Source organism: Dromaius novaehollandiae, chromosome 19 (genome assembly GCF_036370855.1).
Source record: "Dromaius novaehollandiae isolate bDroNov1 chromosome 19, bDroNov1.hap1, whole genome shotgun sequence".
NCBI lineage: Eukaryota > Metazoa > Chordata > Aves > Casuariiformes > Dromaiidae > Dromaius > Dromaius novaehollandiae.
The window spans coordinates 10,857,204-10,876,700 of record NC_088116.1 but is presented as its reverse complement, the minus strand read 5'-3'; the positions used below and the strand labels follow the sequence as shown (position 1 = coordinate 10,876,700).

General features: G+C 48.7%; 1 long non-coding RNA gene across 5 annotated transcripts in view; it reads right to left on the bottom strand.

Annotated features, from left to right (window-relative positions):
* LOC135330338 (uncharacterized) overlaps positions 1-18,308 on the bottom strand; it is a 29,605-nt gene extending 11,297 nt beyond the window's left edge. For 2 of the 5 annotated variants that reach the window (XR_010392313.1, XR_010392315.1), the window contains exons 1-3: positions 14,226-18,308; positions 12,129-12,292; positions 316-1,774 (exon numbers count right to left, since the gene is read on the bottom strand). This is a non-coding gene — a long non-coding RNA (uncharacterized LOC135330338). Of the gene's footprint in view, positions 1-89; positions 1,775-8,783; positions 12,293-14,225 lie in introns of those variants that run through there. The other 3 variants (XR_010392314.1, XR_010392312.1, XR_010392311.1) reach the window with 3 other exon arrangements.
* Positions 18,309-19,497: the final 1,189 nt, after the last annotated feature.

Below are 19,497 nucleotides of genomic sequence, written 5' to 3'. Positions count from 1 at the left end.
CCTATTTATACAACACAAAGCTGTATGGCTTCTGGAAAATTTGCATATTCCTCCCTTCTTGTCTCATTTGAGCTTTACTGGTAGAAAGAGGGAATTCACAAAAACAGCCTTGTTCTCTGAGAAAGGTGTGCTTTTCAATTCACGATAGCTTTGAGGAAAACATCTTACCAACTCTTTAGAATAGTTTTTTTTCCAAAGTATAACAAAACATACTACAGCTTCTACACACATATATATAAAAACAGAGATAAATGCCACACTTTGGTTATTAACATGTGTGTTTTCTAAACATCATTAACTTAAACACCAGCTTACCTTGAAGAGCACACACAAAGGATCTTTGCTGCTTGGACAGATGCTTAGAGCAGCAGGACCCTCTGGGGAGACCCTGCTTTTCAGCTCTCCCATGCTCACAGGTGGGGCTTTTTAACCCCGACCTGCAGCAGGGCGCTGGGGTGGCCTGGCTCCTTTAAAGAGCCTGGAGCAGAGAAAGGCTTGGAAGAAAACAGCAGGAATAGCCTTGTTTGAAGAAAAGTTTCACAGGGGTTTATGTTGTGCTGTGATTTCCGAGTTGCACAGCTAAACCTCGAGGAGGTGAAGCGTTCTGCTCCCTCACTCAAGGCCAGTCGCTGGCTGAGCGTTTGTCATGTTTCTCTCTCCAGCGGCTGTCAAAGTAACGGAGAGCAGTCCGCTACACCGATGAGCCGGCGAGTTCCTCTGGTGCGTTAGGTGGACGAGGTGTGATGCCGAAGACGGCACGTTCATACCCTGCTACTAACTCATGCAAAAGTTGGCCGCCTGTTCTTTACTGGAGACAGAGAGTAGGCTTGCAGTGTCGCTACTGTGAATAAACATAATAAATGACAGTTGCTTTTCTAACCATGTGCATCTCTTCTTTTCCTTCCAGTGTTATTCGAGTTGCTTCTGAGGTCCACTTGGGGCAGCTACCACTCAAGTTTCTTTTTTTCTTTTTTTTTTATTTGGCCTCTCAAGCATTTTATCAAGTCACTACCAAGTGTTTGCTCTCAGATGAAAGCACACATTTCCTTGCATGCTCTGTGGTTTGGAGTCCTGCATGTGTCCATCTGGGCTGAGAAGCCCAATGGAGGTGTGAACTCTGGTGCTTCTGTGTGAGCATCCCCTGGGGCTACACTAGGCTTTAGAGCTCTGAACTCTGCGCCAGAGGCGGTGCGGGGATCCTTTCTGTCATTTAGGTGACCCCTCTGGACAGGAGCACTCAGCATCTGGCTCCGGTTCGGTGCTCGACCACCAGTTCCCTAACTGGCCATCAGCAAAGTGTATTGAGGGGAGAGTAGAGAAAGTCAGAGAAACTCAGGACTTTGCTCTCAGATAGTCAGCCCCCTGCATGGAGAGCTGATTTCCAGAAGCTCAGCTGGCGTTATGCCAGATCCTTAGAGGAGTTCGGCACCCAGCAGTACCCCGTGCCAGTGGGAGAGCTGGGTTTTCCAGAGAGCTCAGCATCTATACCAGGAACTCGCTTGAAACCATGGGAGTTTCATCTGGCGCTTGACTCGGAGCCAAACTCTCTCTGCCATCCACCGCTCGGTGTAGGGAAACACTGGCCCTCGTCTCTCAGACTGAAATTCTCAGCCCACTAAACTCTTCTTGCCTTCAGCTTTGACCTAACATCAGGATTTCTCCCATTCTGCCTCAATTCCCTGCCTGTGAAATTGGGGCTGTAGTGCTTCTCTTGATGTTATACCTGCTTTCTGTGTGCGCAGCAATGTTGTCTGCTGCTTTCATGTCTTCTGGGCTATAAAGGAATGAAAAACGATTTAAAACATTTCATGACAAATTTAGATCTCTTTTCAGGGGACTCCTCAACGAGCTCATATGGTATGTACAGCAGAACTAATTTGTCAGCATAATAATCCTCAAAAATGCTGGTACCCTGGGGACTTATTGATACAATATAAAATCACAGATAACGTCTTTGCCAATGTTCAGTAGTATCAATGCTGTTGTCTATCTTATTTTTCTTCCTTATAATTTTTCCTTGTCAGTCTTTTAGGTGGAACTAGCATTTTTGTCCTAATTAGACAATTACACATCATGATGCACTAATTTGTTAACCTATGTTCACAAATCTTTTAATTACAGCAAACGTCTTTGATGTGCTGTTATTATTCAGCTATGGCAGTAAACAATTCAGCAGCTAACTGGAAGGAACTCATTATTTTCTGCGAGACATTGTCATTATTTTTCAAAGTATTTTTCCCCCTAGAATACAGCCTCAGAATAACCAGAGAAATACACGGAGAGAATCATTTCAGAAACCAAACACCTAGTTCCTTCATATCGATAGTTATTATTTAAAATACAAAGACTGAGCATGTTGGGGACTTATCCTTCAGACTCGATTCCCAAGCTCCGAAACAGCCCAAGTGGCTGGGAAGCGTTGTCTAGAGGCAGCACAAGCAACAGCAGCAGGTACGAGACGCGTGGCCCTTCGCCGGGCTTCCAGGTTTCAGTGTAAGGCACTGCTGGTTTCATGGGACACAATGATACAGCAAACATTTTTGCTCATTTTTAAAGGTGGCGTAAAGACTCCGTGTGCCTAGATCTCTCGGGTAGCCTTAAAGCGAAGATTTAGCCCTTCTCTTGTCCTTGTTTCTTGCTCAAGCACAACGTCCCCAGGCTGATACATTTTTTTTCTTTCAGTTACTGTCATTGAGCTGCCTTTAATCTTTGCGAGGATTATGTTGTCTGGTTAATATTGTCAAGCATTTTTTTTCCCCTCTGTTTGATGCGGGGGGACACAACTTTGGCGAGCCCTGCTTGCAGTGATCATCCGCTTGTGCGGATCAGGTGTCCGCCTCCGAAAGTCCGTTCCTTTCGACGATGCTGCACGTAGCCCATCACAGCAATGTTCACTTGTGTATATCGGCTTGGAAGTAATCGCCCTTCTATTTGCAATGCAAGGAAGCAAGCACTCGTCTTCCTGAGTGTCTCTTAGCTGCAATTAAAGGAATGGTGCTGCTTGTGGGAGCCCCACTTGAAGCCCGTCGGTCTCTAACTGACCTTCCTCTCCATTAATATTCTGCGCAGCTCTCACAGGCAAGATGCAGACTTTGCTTTCATGCCAGTGTTTGTTTTGAGGCATTCACCCTGCCAGCCGACTACCGTTTTCACATACTCGCACTGCACATTTCCCCGTGAATCAGGGGACCTCCTCGCCATACACCAGCAAGGCTCGAGCTCCTCCAGAGACGGTCATCTTCCGCTTGCCTCCCTTGGGAAGGCATTGCAGGTGGAGCTGGGTTTCAAGCAAATTAACTAGATGAAACTATCAAAACTGTGGAGGGTTGTGTTTTATCGCCCAGCGTGGCGTTAAGAAGCCACTATCCAAACAGAGTCCCTGTTAGGGTCAGCAACGTCCAGGCTCCTGGTAATAGACTGCCTGTCTTGACAGCAAGGTTGTCTATCTGAGTATCTGCCAAATACAGAGGCCAGATCCAAACTTTTGGGTATTGCACTTTCCCAGGACGTCTCTCCTGACTTTGCATCCCTCAAAAGAGTAGCAAGAGCCACCAATGCCTCTTATGAGAGTAGGAAGGGGCAAAAGGAGAATTTAAACCATAAATCATTGTTTTTAATAAACTGTTTTTGGCCAACACAGTTTACCGATATACAAGCACTCATCTACCCTTTCAGCTGGAAGTAGAAAGCAATACCTGTTGTTGAAAGCAAGGAAGTGAATGGCAGAAATACCAGTATACAAGCACTCATCTACCTTTTCTGCTGGAAATAGAAAGCAATACCTGTTGTTGAAAGCAAGAAAGTGAATTGCAGAACACAGGGCTGGGTCCCCAAAGCAAAACCAACTATCCCTAGTCGTTCCTGGCCGATGTTTTCCTAACCTGTTCTTAAAGAGCGATAATGACGGAGGTGTTACGCCCTCCCCAGCAATCTCTGCCAGTGCTGAACTCTTCCTGCCCGTGGAGTGCTTTTCCTAATGTTTAATCTGTGTCACCTCTGCTGTAATTTAGGGCCATTATTTGTTGCCCTACCCACTTTCCTGGAGGAGAAGAGCAGAGCAGAGCAAAGAAGATAAGAGCAGGAAGAAAGGAAGGCATCCACTCTGTTTCCCGGGGAGCAAGGCTGTGTCGACCTTTCTCTAGGTTTCAGCTTGTTTCATTTCTTACACACACAGTCTGGTTTCCACTCCATAAAACCCAGCAGAGAATGCGCCTTGGTGAGATGCTTGGCGAGAACTTAGAGGGTTTTGTCACAGTTTTAAAATGTCAGATTAGGCTGTGTATTCACATTAGTACCGTTAGCTTTAATATACTTGATGCCTAATCTGCTAGGGCTTCTTTATTGACAGGCTGCATCTCTATTTGAGCTTGAATAAACTTGTGCATAAAATGTTATCAGCAATGACAGCTGAAAAGAGGTCTATTGCTCTTTAAATTTTTGATGGGAAGCAAGCATCCTGTCATTTGTGATAGCATTATATGTAATCCAACATAACAACTTGATAGTCTGATATAACAACATTCCAGCTTCCCCACCACCATTGTAAAGAGCTGCAGTGTACAAGCTGCTACTACATAAAATAATATCAGCCCTGACAGCTGGAAGAAGAGGCATGCTTCTCTCTTTAAATTTCTAGCAAAAACCTCATCTTTATTGATTCTTCTTGTGGGGTGGACGTCTTCTTTGTCTGCCCCAAATTCCTGGGGAAATTGGGCTGGTTTGGAAACTCATTACAAGATGAAGGTGCCTCATGAGACATCTTTATTTTCACAGCGCGGTCTGCAAATCTGGTAGGCTGTGATTGTGCTCTGCATAGAATCACAGGACCCGGCTCCGCGAAGCCTTTGCTCGCTGCAGATTGCCATTTCAGCTCCGTCTTCTGAGCCCTCCCGTCGCTGTTTGCTTCCCTGCCAATCTCCCGCGGTTCCTGCCACTCAGAGGTTGAGTGCTGTCACCCAGACTCCCGATCTTCCTCCCTTTGTTCTCAAAAACCAGGAGAGAGAGAGAATCACCGTGCTGGTTTACCACCAACTGCTTTCGGTACGCTGCCAAGAAAGGTGCGTTTGGTCACCCCAAAGGGACATTGCACCCCTTTCCTCCGGCAAGTCCTCTGTCTTTTCATACTGGCTGCTGCCTGCATTGACATTCGTGTAAGAAAAGTCTGAGGGGGCTAATAGACAGATCAAATAGTTTGACCACTATGGTTTTATTAATTGAATTATGACCTTTTCTATTGCAATAGCAAAACTGCCTGAGGTCAGGCAATTCAGAAATTAACTCCAAGTTAATTTGCACCAGCAAAAGATCAATACACAGGATAAAAGATATCCATTGGATTATGAACAGTTCATGTCCTAAAGAAATATCTAGTGCATTTTTTTCTTTAAGTGAACTTGATTTTCACTCCTTTACACCTCTTTCATGCTGGTATAATTGATTCAAGTCAATGAAAAGCCAGTGGAGCAATTCCGTTTAATTTAGCTGAGCTGCACCAGCATAAACCTGTATGCCAGAGACAACAGCCCATCTCAGAGAGCCAGACCATCCCACAGCATTAACTGATACAGTGTCACCAGCTTCATCATTAACATCAGGGACCAGCTTCTTTTTCCACACACTCCACTGCATACTAAAGCAACATCTGCAAGTCAACCAGGTGACACTGAGGCGTACCTAAAAGTATATTCAAATGGAGAAGCACATTTTAATGTTACACCATATATTGCTAAACCAGCTGTCAGCCAAAAGGCAGGTGGATACTAGACGCATATATAAATTGCTGAGGTGTATGTAGTTTTAAGGCACAGATTTGTGGACGGGGCTATGCTCCACCTGATTCTGGCCAGAAGGGAGCTTTATGATTATCTCACCTGACCTTTGGCAGAGCACAAATACCAGAATGTCACTGGGAGTCCAACGTTGGGTGCTTTCGCCCTTGTGTTCTCATTTCTATTTCCGTCTGCCAGATTGGCTGTAGCGCTACCTTTTCTTGGCTAAACAGCTATCTCCCCTGCTTTCCCTCGTCATAGTTATGCAATAGATTTCTCTTGTACGGTTTTATCGTTACAGATATTTATATAGCACTGCATGCATCCATGGCATTTTAGAGAAACATGAGATTCAGGTCAACGCTCTGTGGAGCTGTGCCTGTGAAGCAAAGGTAGCTCAGTGGCTGTGGGGAGCACGCTGGGCTGGGAAATAGCAGGGTGCATTTGCAAAACAAATTTTATGCAAGAGGTCCAGTATCCTTTACAAAGGCAGGCAGGTACTGTGTCCATCTCCAGACCGAGGAACTGAAACACTTCTCCTCTACTGTCAGCTATGAGCCTTTCTCCTGATGTCCATAGGGCTAAACCCGACCCAGGGAGAGACCTGAAGCCAGCCTCTTGTTGTTGAACACTCTGGGCTGGGCTAAGACTTCCTCACTTAGCATGCCGAGACGGAGGCTTAATCAATTTGGACATGGTGCTGAAAAGTTATTCCCCTGACAGCTCCTTAAAAAAGGCCCTAGGGAAGTGGTGCTGTGCATATATATATATATATACACACATACACACACACACACACACATATATATATATATACACATACATGGACTAGAAACCTGTATGGTGAAGAAACGTTGTGAGAGTGGGTGTACTCACAGACCTGCAGACAGCAGGTCCTGCTGCCTTTAAAAATCAAAGGCTGTTTTACCCTGATCAGTCCTCCAATGGGAAAAGGTGGGAAGATCAGGACTTCTTGAATTAAATGGTGTTTTTGTAATAAAATGGAGTCCAGTTACTGTGCAGGCAGATAATTTTCATTTTTATGATGCATCCTTCTCCAGGGCTCCCTGAGAATGTTGCTAAGCCAGGTAACTGTTAAAGTCTTTTATACTGCTTTAATTCATAGTCTCTTGATAAATTCCTTAGGCCTAGATTTGAGAAAAACAAGTGTGTGAGTGATATAATGTAAACACACAAGTAATTATCAGCTGTTAATAGAGCTAAATTAATGGTTAATCAGACCACACATGTATAATTAGTTCCAGGTCTTGGGTAAGAGTAATAAGAGACTTCTGTTCCAAAAAAAAAAAAAAAAAAAAAAATTGCAATTATTAAAGTAATCCCAACATGTTGTAACCAACCCCCTGACTTCTCTGCCTCTCTCATGAACCTGAAGGCCAGGAGCTGCATCCGCTGGAGCGTTTTGCCGGGGCAGTTTACAGCTTCCCGGCAGCACTGGCACTGAACTAGCGCTGCTGCTGAAAGCCCACGTTTTCACTCCACACCTGGGCAAAGCTCGGGGGGGGGGGGGTTGTCCCTTTGGAGCACATCCAAAAGGCTGCGACGGCAGAGAAAACGCGTTTGTATGTCTGGTTAGAAGTTACGTCCCCATCTCCCTGGAGGGGCATGTCCTGGGAAGCCCTAACTGGGGCAGCGATCTCCTTCCTGGGGTACCCACAGGAAAATCCCTCCTGGTGTTACCTCCCCACCGCGCTCCTCTGGACAGCTTTCCTCCGGGGAGGACAAGTGAGCCGTGCCCCACTCGCTGGTGCCCATGGGTCGCGGTGTCTCTGAGCAGGTGGTATTTCTCCGACAGCATTTACCAAGCAAGCGTTACTGAAAAGGGTCTTTGCAAATCTCTATGCACTAAATTACTTAATTCCAGCACAGCGAGGGCCACTACATTAAAACAATCACTCTATTTTAAATGTCAAGAGCAAGGCCTTTGCTGGCCGATCAATAGAAGCACAGGAAGAAGTATTTTCAGTTTTGCATCCTTCATTCATCATTATCTCCATTACTTGTCTCGTTTGAGATGCTGCCCTGAGCCAAGCAAGAGGGACACCCGGCGCTCTCCATCTCCTCTCTCTTCTGCTGTTGCAACCCGTTCGTTCTTTGGTCCCAGGCTGGAAGGGACGGGGGAATGGGGAGGGGACAGTTTGTACTGGGGAGGAGGCGACCTCCTCCAGCGGAGCAGGGATCAGTGGTAGGGGAGCTGGTCACTGGGCGTGGGTGCAAGCCTGGGTTTGCTGGGGGAAGCCATGTCCTGTAAGATGCTTGCTAAGGGCAGACTTCTTGCAGTGGCCGGCTGTTGTTGTTATTAAAGTGCAAAATAGGAAAAGGGAGCCTAGGAAGGAAGTCAGGAGAGCTGGAGCCATGCAGTGACTCCAGCCTGGAAGCTCCCTGCCTGCTAATGAGGCATGAAACACCATGCGGTTTCTGTAGTGCAGAACTCACTAATGGATTAAGTTGGACAGCTTGTCTTCCTCAAGAAAAGAGAGCAGGAACTGCAAACTAAGGCAGGTGCATGAGTAGGCTTAAAAAAGGAATCAAACCAATGGTAAGGGCAAAAAAAAGTAGGTTAGCAAAATGCTTAATGATGTGAAGCCTTATTCAGGCTTAAATGGCTACTGCTCTTCTCGTGCTGTCAGACCAAATCTACTTACTTATCACATGGTCTAATTATGGGGAAGCTTCATTTTACAGAAGGGATGGTCCCTGTCTAGCCTAACTTCCTTCCTTCTTGATCTGGCCATAATGCCACAGTTAGGACATCTGTTTATTCCAGATCTGCTGTCTCTTCTACTAGTGACAAAGTTAGGATTTTGTATGAGCCCACTTATCTGCAATGTAACTACCATTAATGACAGCTAAGAAATCTGAGAAAGAAGCCAAAGATACATGTTTAACTATCAACAGTTTTTAATAGCTCTCAAAATGCCTTCTCAATGAGGACTTAAATCGAGAGATCAAATAAATCGAGGGACTACTGTGATTTCATTTCTCCTGACGTACACCACAGCTGCCCCACAAGGCAGGCTCTGAGAATGCTGTTTTGTTGGGGATGCCTTTGCATTCATGGGTTAAATTTTGCATGCCGGTCTTCTAGGTCTCATTTACACTGTGCTTTTTCAGTAAACACAGATCAACTCCAACGCTCTTAATTAGAGTCCTTGGAAAAACCCAATATGCTATAATTCTTCCACTGAGGTCTATATGGAAAACAAGTAACATATTTTGAATGTAATGGTAACAAACAAACAAGTAGGCATACACCCAGTATATACACCCAGTATATACACACATACTTCCCTAATATGCTTGCTTAGACTTTACAATCTGTTTATTAATTCATGAATAGACTTTACATGCCCTCTGGAAAAAAATACTAAAATAATATCTCTCAATTGGCTTCACTGTTAGCATGCCTCTAATTAACTAATGTACACCTCCACTTGCTATTAAACAATTTCATGATGCTTAACACCAGCGTTGTTAGATGTCAACTATAAAATTTTTTAACGGCTCTCGTTTTAACCACTTTTCTCCTAAGTACATGAAAGTGGCTTTACGTATTTGACCTCTGCCTTCCCTGCTCCCAGATTTTTAACCCGTCTTTCCCACTGTAGGAAGGCACTGCCACTTCTTCCAAATCTCTCAGGTCCGGTGAAGATGCAACATTCCTGTTGCTCAGCACAGGGCTGGTTTGCACCACGCTGGCTCTGAGGACGCTCTCCATGCGTGGTTCCTCCAAACTGCCTGAGGAGCCAAGTCCCGGCTGTGTGAGGCCTCCAGGCCTTGACCCACAGCAAAGGCTGCTGCACTTCTCCAGCGAGAGCTGCTCTGGCAGCATCTTTCACAAATCAGCTTGCATCAGGAGGCAGAAGCTGTCAGTCCGTCACTAAGGTGTACGTACCCCTTGATCTCCAAGTGCAACGGAAACCCTGCAGCCAGTGCGCAGCCTAACATCCACTCGCCACCAGGAAGGAGGAGTCCTGAAGGCAAGTGCAAATCCATGGGATTTTTTTTTTTTTTTTTTTTTTTGAAGGTAAGCAGGATAATGTGCTCAGCAGGAGCTTGGCCAGAAGCCTGACAAATCTGGGGTATGTGCCACACCTAGCAATTAAGGAGAGCACCAAGAGTCAGACATGGTCAGTTTAAATAGCACTAACAGAAAGTGACCCTCCGGCTCAACGTTGAGTCATTAGTTAGAAAAATGACGCATAGGGAAAGATGCCATCTCTTGAATAGCTCTTCCTGGACAGCAAGCTTTTAATTGGAGGTCAGTCGACCAAGCTGCGACAAGGTTATAATAGCTCAGTATGGCTGATGAAGCTGGCTGAGAGTACAATCTGGAGGGGCATGGCTCTGGGCCACAATCATTATATATATTTTCTCTTACAATTCCCAGATAATGAAAATTCTGATGTTAGCCATAAGTTGAAGAAGGAGAAGCTGATCTATGTCCTGCCCAAACAGAAAGCACAGGCAGATGAGCCATTTCCATGGAGACCTCGGACTCTACGTGCATACAGAATGCCACTGGCAATTTTTGTCTGGATCATTCATGTAAGACGTACGAGAGTCTGAACTCTAAATCCATCACTCTGCTGCCCAAATGAATGGGTCAGTGCAAGGACTGCCACGCAGGGTTATACTAAATGGCCACCATGCTCAGGATCCTGCCTGCGACTGTGTCTAGTGGCAGATGGTAAGAGCAGAAGTAGCAAGGCGAAGGTGTAGCGTGAGCCTTTCTCGTTGTAACCCCTGGGTATCAGCAGCTTGCAGCGTAGGGCGCTCCTCGGCCAGATGTTGCGCTGTGATTCGTAGCAGCCAATGGACCACTGAGTTATCTTGCTTGTTTTGGAAATCCTCTGTAACATCCCGTGGCAAAAATTGTCTCAGCTTAACAACATACCTGTGAAAAACTGCCTCCTTCCTTTTTCAGCACTGACAAACTGTGGTAGGAGCTGAAGGCACTTGGTATTAGATCCTCAAAGCCTTTCGCCAGCAAAGATAACTAGTATCTGAGGGCCCCATCCACTTACCAAGGAGCAATCCCTGGCTGGCTGCTCAGAAGATGCAGGATGGCTCATATCTGCTCTGTGCAAAACCAGTCATCTCGAGAGTTATCCAGCCGTGCTGCACGGCAATAGCATTGGATCCTCCTGGGCTGTGTGGTGTCTCCATGCTCCTAAAACAATTCTGCTCAGGCTGCGCTGCTAACCAGGGCCGGTCCCTGGAGCAAATCGCCCTCTGACTTACGCACAGGTTTGTCTCAGAGCGAAGCAGCGCAGCGTCTCCAAAGGAGGGCCAAGGCACGCACGCTGACACGGTGCGCCTGTGATCGAAGGACCGGCACTGATAGGCAAACCGGGGAGCTGAAATATTCAGCAGCATAGACCCGCTTAGACGTGTCCATCATGATTCCTCAGAGGTCGCTGGAACAACAAGGGGCTGTCACACCTGCCAGGGAAGGTACTCATAAATAACATCAGCCTGTGACAGCCGGGAGGTGTAACTGTTTGTAGGCAATTGCATGTGAAACAGGCAGACAGGTGTCATCAATCCAGCAGAGCCCCAAGCCAAATCATGCCGTTCAACAGTTCAAATTCAAAGCACAAGTCAGGTATCAGCTGCAGCCTGGAAGTTAACTATCATCTTTAAAAGCCCATTCCTAATGTAGGCTTTGGTTCAAGCCATTCCTACATGTCCCTGCATTGCCGCTATCCATGGATGAAAAGTGTGCCTCATGGGGAGAAGGGCAATGATCTTATTTGATGTAAAATGATATTAGTGCCAACATATTCCTGTGACTGCTCAGATGGCTGGACAGGTTCAATGGCATTTGCATTGTGCTTATTAAGCAAAAAAGTAAATAACTTAAGAAGCAAATGACATGAGGTTAAGGGAAATGAGGCGCAGGGAAAGAGCAGCAGTAGCAGTAGGAGCACATGGAGACGAGGGCAGCAAACACCAACAGCTTGACACACAAACAAAAAAGCCCCAAAATAGAAAAGGGAATGGGCAACTATCACCAGGAGCTGAGAAAAAGACAAGCATGAAGAGAGGAGAGGGATGAGTGGACAACAGCAGGGCCTTTTTGGTTACCCCTGTGTGAAGGAAGAGGTTTCTTGCAGAGTCCTTGCTGCCCTGGGTGCCCACAGCTCCAAGCAGAGCAGGACGAGGGCTGGCTCCCCTCCGCCACCCGCTCCCTCCAACGGACCTGAGCAAATTGCCCCAAGCAAGGAGGCTGCCCGCCCTCCAGCTAATCACCTTTTCTGTTGCCATTCTTCACTAAAGATTTCCCTGGATATATAGCTATTCTATAGGGTTGCATATGAACATCTCAGTAAAGACCTTGTAAATGGTCTTCCAGCAGATCCTTGGCGGTTTTGTGAAACGAGAGCTCCTCTGTACTCATTATTCAGGGCTTCATCCCGTAGTGACAGCGCTGATGGCAGGCAGAAGCAAGATGAAGAGAAAGTAGCAGCACCATCCATAGCAGGACCCCTCTAGTCCCACTAAAAAAATGCAGAAATAGGAATGTCTTAGTGCAGCAGTGAGAGCTAGCAGAGCAGTTCGTGGGCAGCCCGACTCCCTCCTTCCATGCAAGGCTCCCGGCAAGGCTGCTGGAGGACTGCGCCGGCTCGGAGAGGATCCCCCCGATTGCTCTGCAGCCAGGGATGGACCATAGGAAAGATGTGCCCAACGCGGAGGAGGAGGAACCTCTGCTGTTAGGTGGGAGAGGGCCACGGACTGACTCTGCCTTTCTTCCTGCTGTCAGCACACAATCCCTACACTGCCATTTAGTGCAACAGATAAATAATTAACTGCTATCGCTTAAAAGCAGTAATAAAGCACATCATTTGTATCATATTAATTGCAATTAGTAATACAATAAAATTTAAATAATATAAACTAATGATGTAAAAATACTGGGAGTAGAAACTGCACAGACTCCACTTTGCACATTAAGGAAGCACTCCAAGGAGTGGGAAGTGACGCTTTCCTGTCTTCAAGTGATCAGGAGGCCTCATGAACTGGTTTGGCCCCTGGCTAGCCCATGTCTTGAGGGCAGAGCCTGCTGGCAAATAACCCATGACACTGAGCTGCACTTCATGATGGAGCATTGCAGCATTATGCGTTGCAGCAGAACGACTGAAGTTTTGCCTGGGACAGACTGCCTTGCCTGTAAGTTTGGCTGTGGAGAGATTTGAAATGAACTGCTGTTTTGCAGGATGTTGATGAGCAGCAGAGAAAGCTGGACAACAGCCAGGCCTGGCGTTCCCGTAGAGCAGGGGAAGGACTTTCACCATCTTTCCCAACAGTCTTGTCTTTGCTCGGGTACCTGTGACTGCTGAATCATGCGCAAGAGCCAAACAATGTCCGGTTTTCTCCGCACTCAGAAAGGAGAGATTTTCTTTGTCCCCGTGGCATGGCCACTGCAAGGGAGGTCCCATCTTCTCCTTTCCCCTCTGTCTCCCCCTTCCCCTGCTCATTTTAGGCCAGTTTGGTGGCTCACTAGACCCCTTCCGCTGCCTTATTTATTTTGCCACAATGGCAGAAAACCAGACCAGCAAAAAAAAGCTGGGTAGATTTTTTTACTGGTTATTGCATTAAATCATCTCACAAGTATCTCTGAGGAGCACCAGAGCTGGCATGAGGGAGCACCATAGACCTGGTGCATTTTGCCCTCAGCAAGTTGAAATCATGCTGAATGGCATTGCGACCCAGCTCCTGTTTTTCCCCTCTAGTAGCAGAGGAAAAACTATTTTCCATTTCTGTTTGCAAGGCTACATGCTGTTCCAAGGTACAACTGTACAACTGCAGCCGTGCTCCCCACCTGAAGGAGAGCTAGGAAAGCCTGGGGTATGCGCTCAGTTTGTGTCACCGCAGCAAGAGCTGGCGAATGGGGCTTCAGCCACTTCCAAAGCTCGGAGAGGTAGTTTTGCAAGCACTGGGCTTGTTTTACCCCATGTTCCCGGCAAGCTCAGAAGCAAAAGGCTGCTTTGCAGATTCTACCCTACCTGCTGGGACGTGGGGTCAGCCACACTCTTTGGTTCGCATTTGTAAAGCACACTGACCGTGTTTTATGGCAGTGATGAGCATCAAAGAATTTTTTTTTAAAATGGTTATAATTGGCGTGCAATTTTAGGAAAAAGGCAGATTCCCTCCCCCCCACCCATCACAGATTTCAGAAGAGGACCAGACCAATTAGGACTATTCCCTGGGCTGTTTCCTCAAGGGTATTCTGCAGGGCAATGCATTACATGAAAGCAGCACCATTTGTTCTCTAAATCATTTGCACTTATGTTGAAATATTACTGAATTAATTCCTTTTTTTCCCTCTATACTGTGCTGGGAACAGTGCCCACATGATCCAACTGTGATATTTGGATCGTATGTGAAGGGACACTGAGCATCTGGCCTTTACTGCAGTATCCCATTTCCTACCTGCATCCAAGGCTCTGACTGGCACGAGCAGTTTTTCATGTGCTGGAGTGAACCATCGATTTTCTTTAGTGCTGGATGTCGGGGGCATAGGTCTATCCTGGAGCAGAGCCTTGCTTTGGATTTCGGTGTCCTTGAGTTCATGTGACAGGCAGAAGGGGAAGCTGGAGCTGTGTTGGTGGACAGTCCCGAGCAACGACTGCTGCAGAGAGACACCTGCAACAGGAAGAAGCTGGCCCTGGATCGGGGCCGGTTGTGAAAACCGCCCGTGGTGACTTACAGCATGACGTGCCCCTTCCTTGCCATTGCCTGAGATCCTCCCCACCCACCCCCCATGCTTGCTCTGCCACCCAGCACACAATTAAAGCCACAATATCTACAGAAAATAGATACCAGGGCACAGGCTGGCCCTGGGAGCCATCACCCGCCCTGCCCAGCCCATGTCAGCGCTGACGGGGTCATGGAGGGATCCTGGCCCACAGACTGGATCCATTTAGCATCTCCTCTGTGCTTGCTGGGATGCTGCTGCTGCACCGAATTTGCTTGCAAACACCCATGCATTTGCAGACTGGAAACCCAGACGGCTTTGATTGCACTGGACTTTCCTCGGTGGGTTAACGGCAACGAGCGGCTTTGTTCAGCCCTGGTAATTATCTGTGCACACCGTGGTGGCAGGCGGCTACCAGATGTCCTTGGGCAGAGCGCTTTCCACCCTGGTGGGGTCTTCAAACCCACTTCACCACGCGGGGCTGTGCGGATGCTGAGCGTTGACGCAGGTCGGGGAGGAAAGCCGCGGACCCGCGGGATTCAGCACGCCACGTCCCCTCTCGGAGCCGCAGCAGCCGCGCCGTGGGGTGCGATGCGCTGAGCCTTCCCGGCGCGAGCAGCATGGAAAGGCAGCCCTGACCCTGCGAGCATAATAGTTGCACGCTAAGAACATATCTGCAGGGCACAGAAGGGCTGGATTATGGTATTTATGGTTCTCCAAGGCTGGTTTCACAGGTGCTGCCAGCCAGAAAGAGCCTTGAAAGCACTGCACAACCCCAAAAGGCCCAAAGCAATTAAAAGTTGGAGCGAGGGCACAGAGCTGCAGTTCGGGTGGGAACCGGAGATGCTGCGTTAAAGCGGTGACTCAGGAAAGCCGGACCAGGCTGGAGGGGTCCTGGCAGCCCTGCTGGGGCTGCTATTTTTGCTCTTTGCCTCCTGGGTGCTCGGAGAGGCAGTGGCTTCCCGTGGTGCCCAGCTTGCAGCGATGCCGGTGGGAGCTGTGAGCCGGGGCAGCGGTTTCCGCAGGCGCGTTTGCACCTCCCCGGGGGACGGTGCTGGAGCCCACCAGCTCCAGCTGCCATACCACCATCACCTTGGCTTTTCCCACTAATAACCCGCTCCCCGTTCAAGCCCTGGCCCTAGACATCTGCCCCACTCGGCGTCTCCCGCCCCGGACATCCTCTCTCCCCAGTGCCGGCCTCCTCCTCCTCCCACGGGGAGCGGGCTCTTGCCGGCTTTGGCGCTGCGTTTTTAATTACCGGCTTTGCAAGGAAACGCTCTTGCATATCTAGCAAAGCAGCATCTCGCTCCCACCCCCTTTGCAGCCTTTCTTGGTAGCAGAGGCCAAACCGCAATGGGGGAAATTTTTTTTTGTTCCACATCTTTACAGTGCTTCTTCCAGTAGCACATAAAACAAATTAGCCACTTAGGCCATTATTAGGCACTTATGGCCTTTTGATGTTTATGATTTATAACAGCAATTTGCACTTAGGTAGCGCATTTCAGCTGAGGCTAAAACGGCGATGATAGCACTTTGCATTTCAGTCGCGTCTTCCCTCTGCAGCTCTCGAAGAACTTCAGAAGCGCGGGGCCGAGGCGGCGCTGGGACGTGCTGCCGAGGGGGCCTTCCCGCAGGGGTGCTCGCTGGAGCCCTGCCGGATTCCCAGTTCCTGGCGTCCTGTGACTGCGGGGATCTGCCGGCGTGCACGGTACCAGCACTTCTCGCTAGCCCCCGTGACGGAGCATCACAGCTGTCGTTGAAGAACATGTCAGAGAAGCAGTTCTGCTGTCCAGAAATGCTGGTCCAGGGAGCGCAGCCATTTCCCTGCCTGTTAGATACAGCAGGGCCCATCACATATTGCATGTTTGTCCTGACTCAGTCGTTTTTTAAATGCTGGCCCCATACAAATGCAAAGCGTATTTCTGAATAACATGCTCGCTTGCTCCTGCAAGCAGGTGCTTTGCTCCTCGCACTGCTGAATGTGCAGGGGGCACGGGCCGAACAGCAGCAGAGCATCCCTCGGGCCATGAAGGCCAACTGCACACCAGGCTCCATTAGCCAGAGCAGAGCTGGCAGGTCAAGGGAAACAATTATTCCCCTTAATTTGGCACTTGTGATGCTGTCCCTGGCATATTGTCCCGCTTTGGGTCCCTAGCGCCAGGACACCTCAACGTACAGGAGCCTCACTGTATCTACGGGCACTCTCAAGCCCCCTTGCAAAAGCAAGCAAGCTCTCCTTGCCTCTCCAGGGACAGAAAACCAGAGAGGCTGGTGAAATACAGCAGGACATCTTGGGTCTGGCCATGCTTTATATGCTAGAATAAGCTGAGCAAGGCAGTCCGGAGAGACCCCAAAGATACAGTCACCAACAGCATTTCCTCTCAGCGGATTTACAGGTGACTTGCAAAGAGTTATCCTCCTGTCTTAGGACCTAATTCTCTCCCTCGTTTTTTGGCAGCTTGCTACATCTAAATCTTCTTTTAGCTCAGAAACAAGACCCAGAAAATAGTGTTGCCCGCCGCAGCGGGGAGGCAGATCTGTGCCTGGGGATGCCTGGAGGCTTGTGAGCCGTGTGGACAGCCCTAACGTTGTCCCCACGAGGGCAGAGGCCACTCTCACTTTGCTCTATTTCCACCCCTGGAAGAGGTAGGAAGTTCTCCAGGGTCCCAAGGAGGGGCCGGCTCCAGCCATGAGCCCCAACACGAGCCACAGAGAAATAATTCAACACCTTCCCTGACTTCCAGCTCCCCCCGCACCTCCTGGCAGCCCCCGTGGCTCCCCTGGGAGCTGCCCCCTCTTTGCACCGACCCGAGGAGAGGCACAGAGACATAACAGAAATCAAGATGCACTGAACTAGTTTGCCAGGCTACAGGTCGGATGGAAATCGCTTACGATGCAAAGTCATTGTCTGCGAGCGCACCTTCTTTCTCAGGGATGTTTTAGAAAATTAAACATGCTGTCAACTCAAAAGTTTACCTTCACGCAAATCAAAATGTCAACATCTGGCAGGAGGGCTCACGTATTTCTTCCAGGCTGGCTGTGGCAAGGGGCCGCTTTCTATATTTTATTTTTTCCAAGACACTCATCATCATACGCATTCGAAGCACATCCCGAAGTAATTTTCCTAGTAAAGGCAAGTGTAGAAAGCTAAGTGTTAAATGCTCTTTTAAAGCCACCAGGAATATCAGTGTTTACTTGTTTTCCGGTCTGTAACAGATGCTGGCATTCAACATTCAGAGCGCCTCCGGAAAAAAGAGAAAATAAAGATTGCCACGACAAGGTTAGCAAATGACAATTATTTGTCAGTAAATCTTTTTCTCCCCCCCGTCCCCCCCCAAGTAAAGTTCCTCTTCATGAACGAGCGACTACCATCTCCCTGCATGGCGAGATTTATGTTTGCACGCGGAGGAAAGTCCTCGGCATGGTCTGGCGATAGGCAAAAATCACTTAGTGTAACGTCGTTATCAAGCAACTCTGCAACGCAAGGTGCTGCCGTCAGACGCAATCAGCTCCAGCATCCTTTGTCGCGCTTTAAAATTTGGTTAGGAGAAAATCGTTATTGGTTGTTGCCATCTGGGACAAATGCTGTGTTTGCACAGGCGAGAGTCACTCCCTGCAGACACCCTAACTTGCAAATCAGCAAAGCTCTGGTGAGGTTAAGGGAGATGTAATGTATGGCCTTGAATATATGTATACACTCCGATGCGCGTGGGTATGTGCTCCGAGGATCGGTGTTGCGCTGCGCGAGCGAGAGGCCCTGTTATCCGTGAGGGCACAACCTGGTGATGGCTAATCCCGAGGGATCGCCTTGGGACAGGTCTGGGGTCAACTCCCCCCGGCACCGGGAGCCCCCCCCCACGTCCCCTCCCCGGCCCCTTTCTGCGATTGAGCTTCACCAGGCGAAAGTGCTACCATCGCGCTCCGCACACGGCAGGATGAACACGTTTAAACCTGAAACACGGGAGAAAACGGCTCTTCTGAGGTGCCACGAGGAAAACGCTCTTTTATGAAAACCGGGAAGACTAGAGCGAGAGCTGATAAGCGATATTATCCTTAAAAGAGGCTGAGAGACATCAGTGCAGTCACAAAGCCTTTGGGCTAGCTTCATAATTGATTTTGCTTTTTTTCCCCCCTGTAGACACAAAAATGTTCTAAATACTTGCTGACTGGCTTCATTCCCTGGGAATACACTAGTCTCGTGATGTGAAATGGAGCCGTTAGCCGGGGAGCGTTTTAGCCAGCTTGCCGTCGCGGGCCGGACGGGTCAGCCGTCGGCGAATGCCATGTGTTTAACCTGCCCGTGGCCAGAGGCCGGGTGTCCGTCCTGGGCGGTGTTGCTTTGCAGCCCTGGCCTGCTGGTGTGACTTCTCCTTTTTGGCTGCTTTCAATCAGAAGAAGGTAGAAACCAACACACGTCGCCCATCAGCTTTTCCAAATGTCACCGAGGCTTTGCCGTCTTTGATGGTTATTAATGACAACGGGCCACATTTCTGTTGCTCCCCAAAACTCCAGGCCAGATGTGGCCTTTGCTGTGCCGAGGGCTGCCCAGGGCGTGGTCAGGAGCGGTCCCGGCCTGGGAACGCTGCCTGGTGAAGACATGAGCGTTGCACACACCAGCCTTGGAAGAGCTGTACGGGTGCAAGAAGCCCTTAGACACAGAAATGTGAGGATGGGGAGCCTGGTCCTCCTCCCAGGCCTTCGCGCAGCCCTTGGTCTCATGGACATGTCCGCTGCACCCCTTGGAGATCAGGCCATGACCCATGCCTGTTCCTCGGATGAGGAACTGAGCCTCAGCAGGAGGAAGTGGGCTACTCGCAGCACATGGAGGCTTGTGGCGAAATGGGGATTTATTGCCTAATTAGGAGAGACCCACGAAGCCGTCTTCCCTTCCCGTTGCCAGAATCAGCATCGGAATAAACGTGGCTCAGGTCACCTTTCTCATCTCCCTCAACCGTTTTTCCTTCTCTAGCCGCCTCTGGTTTGGGTAAGGTTTGATGCTTTTCTTCA